The sequence below is a fragment of the Octodon degus genome, unplaced genomic scaffold, assembly GCF_000260255.1.
Source record: "Octodon degus isolate 3935 unplaced genomic scaffold, OctDeg1.0 scaffold00022, whole genome shotgun sequence".
Taxonomy (NCBI): Eukaryota; Metazoa; Chordata; class Mammalia; order Rodentia; family Octodontidae; genus Octodon; species Octodon degus.
Genome location: NW_004524598.1, coordinates 19,395,169 through 19,400,162, shown reverse-complemented (window position 1 = coordinate 19,400,162; position 4,994 = coordinate 19,395,169). Strand labels below are relative to the sequence as shown.

At 46.9% G+C, this 4,994-nt stretch overlaps 1 pseudogene; it reads left to right on the top strand.

Moving 5' to 3' along the window:
* The first annotated feature begins 1,261 nt into the window (after nucleotides 1-1,261).
* Nucleotides 1,262-1,983, top strand: LOC101578993 (annotated as a pseudogene).
* The last annotated feature ends 3,011 nt before the right edge of the window (nucleotides 1,984-4,994 follow it).

The window sequence follows — 4,994 nt, the reverse complement described above, 5'->3', positions numbered from 1 at the left end:
AAAAGAAAAGGTGTTAATGAAAATTCACTGTCTACTGGGGCTATAGGTTTAAGAGCGGAACACACCTGCTGTGTCTGGGTATTTGTTGGTTGGTTTGTTTCTTTTGGCAGGGGGAGAAGAACTGGGACTAGAGCTCAGAACATTCACACTGAGTTACGTTCCCAGTGTTCTGATTTTTCTTTGGAAACAGAGTTTTGCTGAGTCACTAAATTGCCCAAGCTTATCTCAAACTTGTGAGCTTCTCAGACAAATATCTTAAAGGTCTGTCTCTCAGTGTCATTTCACAGCTTTTTTTTTTTATCTTCTAATTGCATGCTTTACCACACCGTGTGGTCTCTGGGATGACTACACATGTATTTCTTCATCATTTCACTTCAAGGTCAGCAAGGTCAACAGACACCAGACTGGTTTCCTTGTTGCATCATTAAACTCTCACAGAGCAAGGGGAAGGAAGCAGTCTGAGTGGTAGTATTATTTTATGCTGGGAATCCAGGGAAGACATCTCTGAGTATTTAGTAATGGAGAAACCAATGCTGCAAGAGGTGACAGAGGTGATTTTTTTTTTTTTTTTTTTTTTACTGTATTAAAGAGAGTCTCACGACACAACGCAGACTCCCAGTAATCCTCTTGTTTTCAGCCTCCCCAGTGCTGGGATTACAAGCATGTGCCACCACACCTGGTCTTGATGGCCAGCTCAACATACCTGAGGGTGGGGCTGGAGCAGTATGTGGTGCTAGCTATTGTATCTGGGTCCCTCAGCTTGTCTAAACAGGCACTTAGTCCACTGAGCTAACTTGCTGGCCAGAGGTGAATATTTTTGAGGAAAAATATTACAAGAAAAATGAAGGGTCTTGGGGAAGCAAAGAAGCTGCCTGTTCAGGGCAGGAAAGACCACAGGGAGCTCCTCAGTTGCATTGCATGGATGTGTGAAACACTCCCGGGGTGTGGGGAAGTGGACGTGTGTGCCTGTGCTTCCTCAGAGACATATCCTTTTCCAGTCCTGAGGTATTTATGGGGTAGGAAGCCAAATTTATAGTTTCTTTTGGCAGCCTAATAATATTTTAAACACCTGTGTCACTGAGCACACTTTTTTGTCATAAGTATAATAATTCACAAACAATTTAATTCTTTAGGGCCCTTTGTCTTTTCATTAAAGCTGACTTAAAAGTAGAGAATCCATTATACCTGTAACTACTAAGAGTAAAAAATCATGAGTTTTATTTAAATTTTTGATTCTTAAAATTCTGATTACAGAAAAGCGTGGCCATGCAGTGCCCCGGAAACTCGAGCGCGCCCAACCCGCCGGCCCTTGTGTCCGTTATCCTTCCCGTCCACAATGCTGAAGAGTGGTTGGATGAATGTTTGAAGTCTGTCTTGCAGCAGGACTTTGAAGGCTCCATGGAGCTCTCTGTTTTTGATGATGCTAGTAAGGACAAGTCTATGACTATCATTGAAAGATGGAAAGGAAAGCTGGAAAGTGCTGGCATCTCTGTAGTCATTGGAGGTCATGATTCACCTTTTCCCCGAGGAGTTGGATATTCTAAAAATAAAGCAGTTGCACAGAGCTCAGGATCTTACCTTTGCTTTTTGGATTCAGATGATGTGATGATGCCACAGAGAGTGAGGCTGCAACATCAGGCTGCTGAACAGCACCCAACCAGCATCATAGGGTGCCAAGTGAGAAGGGATCCCCCGGACTCCACTGCACGATACACACGTTGGATCAACCAGCTGGTGCCAGACCAGCTCCTGACACAGGTGTTCACCTCACACGGCCCCACCGTGATCATGCCCACCTGGTTCTGCTCCCGGGCTTGGTTTTCCCACGTAGGCCTGTTTGACAAGGGAGGGCAGGGAGTGCCAGAGGACCTGCTTTTCTTCTACGAGCACCTCAGGAAAGGTGGCGGGGTGGTGCGGGTGGACCAGAGCCTGCTGATCTACCGCTACCATCTGCATGCAGCCACTCACTCTGTCCTCGAGTAAGTAGGCTGGTTGGGTGGGGAGTGTGGGTGGTGTGGGCTCAGGGCTGGCATCAGGACTTCGCTGTGAGGGCTGAGCGGGCCATGGTGGGAATGCCTCCCACCCAGGGAATGGGTGCTGCAGACAGTGTCAGAGCCATTCTCCCCTGGGACTCCTCAGCAAGGACTGGGCACTCTCGGTGTGTGTATCTTCTGTGTGTACAAACTGTGTGCATCCTGTGTGTATGCCCTCTGCATGTGTTCCCTCTACGTGTACACCTTCTGCATGCATTCTCTTTATGTACCCTCTGAGTATATACGTTGTGTACCCTCTGCACTGCACAACTGCACAGAAAACCACAAAGCAGGCAGACTCTTGTGAGTAGTAGAGGAGGAGCAGCAGTAAGGACTTAGGCACAGCGGGGTCCTGGCAGCAAGGGAGTGCAGAGACGCGAGGAAGCACACTGCTAGGTGAGCCACTAGCTCCCAGTGCTGAGGAGCTGGGTGGAGAGTTCTCCTATCCAAGTACTAAACAGGCCCGACCCTGCTTAGCTTCCGAGATTGGGCGCGTTGAGGGTGGTATGGCCGTAGACTGGGTGGAGAGTTCTGGCAAAGCATCCAGAAGTTAAATAGTGGTGTAGAGGAAGGGACAGACATTGGAAGCATGTGCAGCATCGCCAGAGTTAGCCAAATAGCCACACAGCAGGCAGCACTTGGGCTCTCTGGGCCTGCTATACCTATAGAAATACCCTTACGCATACCTGTGTCTTGCTCAAGACAGCATGGGGAGTGCCCTCAAGGTGAGACTGTCCTTGTTACTCTGTTTTAGTTCTCAGTACACACAAATTGCCCTAAGTCCAGGCTGGAAGGTTCTGGATTTGTTCAGAGGTGGCAGATGTTTCCATGTGAGTGCTAACTGTGTCTCCCACTGCAGCGTGAACACGGCCTGCCCTGGATGACTCAGGCAAGAGGGTAGGAGTCGGCTGCCAGCACAGCCGCAGCAGGGCTCCTAGCAGTGCTCCCATAGCACAGCAGCTCCATCTGTCCAGGCTCAGGAAGCCACCTGCAGCTCTGTGTAGGTGGTCTCCTCAGCTGTTGGACCAGTGATACCACACAGCCACCAAGGCAAGGCAGGGACATGTGCTTGTCACCTTCCAAGCTGTGGCTCTCATGTGCAGCCCACGCTGAAGCTCTGGATTGTCCTGAGCACATGGTGTGGTCACAGAATAGGCTGCCAAGGCACTGAAGACGTCCTGCTTGGTGGGCAAGCAGGGTTTCTAAGCAGCTTGTTCTACTCTGCACCCCACAAAAGTGTCCAAAGCCTTTCTGTAGATATGGACTATCAATTCTAAAATCCCCAGAGAAACGCCAAAGATGAAAATGGTCTAAACTGTCATGAAAAGAACAAAACTGATGGCTCACAGCGATGCGCCGAAGGGTTGCTGTGACGCTATAGCAGCAGGAAGATGAAGAAGCTGCCTGAAGGCGCCAGTGAGAATGGAGAACCCATACACAGGCAGCCACATGGTGGAGGTGGGTATTCTCACAGACGGAACCGGACATCCTTCAGGCCAGACAGCAACTCCAAACTCCTGTCTCACTAGACAGAAGAGCAAGGTCAAAGAGGATCGTTGAGGTAAAGGCAGCTGGAACTACAAAGAATCAGAAAGCATCAGAGGAGCTCAGGCCTGCACCAGTGGTCACCATCTTGGAGGACATCAGTCTCACACCACTAGCTCAGTGGTAGAAGGCATACCTAGCACAAAGACCTGGGTTTGATCTCCAAGACTGCTGAAACAAACTAATGCTAAGCCAGAGGTGCTTCAGCCACTGGGGAGACTGAGTGGAAGCTGAGGCAGGATGATTGCCTGAGTCTCGGCATCCAAGGGGCCAGCTAGGGCGACATAGTGAGACTTTGCTTTTAAACATTAAGCAGGAAATTAGGAAAACAGACAAGCCACAGAGTGGGAAAGGATGCTCCATAAACTTAGCAAAAGGCTAGTATGAGAATGTACTGTATACGGACCTTCTAAATGCAGCAATAAAGACAGTCCTGTGGGGGGAAAAAAAATTCTGATTACACTTATTATTTAAGATTGTATTATCAAATTATTTTTCTTACTTGTTAAGCCTTCCAGAGAGAAATAAATATTTTAAAAGGAAGAATTTCATACCAATCCTCCTGTTACCAGTCAGATCTCTTCAACCTTTCTCAAGCAAGAGTAAATATATCTCTGAAGTTCCATATTCAATGTCAGCAATGTACATAATTTTTCATAGTGCATATATATTTTAAATCACATTCTAGAGTATGTTTGGTATTTTTGATCATTTCAGTGGCTCCCTTAGAATTCATTCCTGTCATGCAGGCTTATTATCTATTCTTGCCTTGGTGTCTCTAATCACAGGTAGCAAAAGAAATAGTTCTTCAAAGACCTGGTGCAAATGAACAAGGGATCAGACAGAACATGCTGTGGACATGGGCTGTGTGTCTGATACTGTTTATAATAAATTAAAGGGAAGTGATGTCAGGACACAAAATAAGAACAAACTTTTTTTTGTTGTTTCTGAGGTTTTTAAATATTTAGAAAAAGTTCAGCAGTGTGACAACAGTCAGAGTGACCCAATGCGTAGCCATCCATGATTGGAGTGGGATATATTGTTGGTGAGGATCTATTGATAAGAAAATGACTTCTTCAGTCATGTAAAATACATTGTATAATTTTGATTTTTTCATTTCTGAGTTAAATTTTACTGAACAAATGAAAGTTTTAGGTTTTCAAAGATATAAAAGCCTAGGGCCAGTCAAATAACTCAGGAGATTAAAGCACCTGCAAACAGACACAGAGGCTGGGGGTTCGATCCCCGGGCCTGCTGTGCCAGCCCTGCCCCCGGGGCACGCTGAGATGGAAATTGAGGCTGGGTGTGGTGGTGCATGACTGTAATCCCAGCTCTTGGGAGGCTGTAAACAGGTTGATCACTACAAGTCCGATCTAGTAATGAGAATCTGAATACCCTGTAGACCCTTCCCTAGAG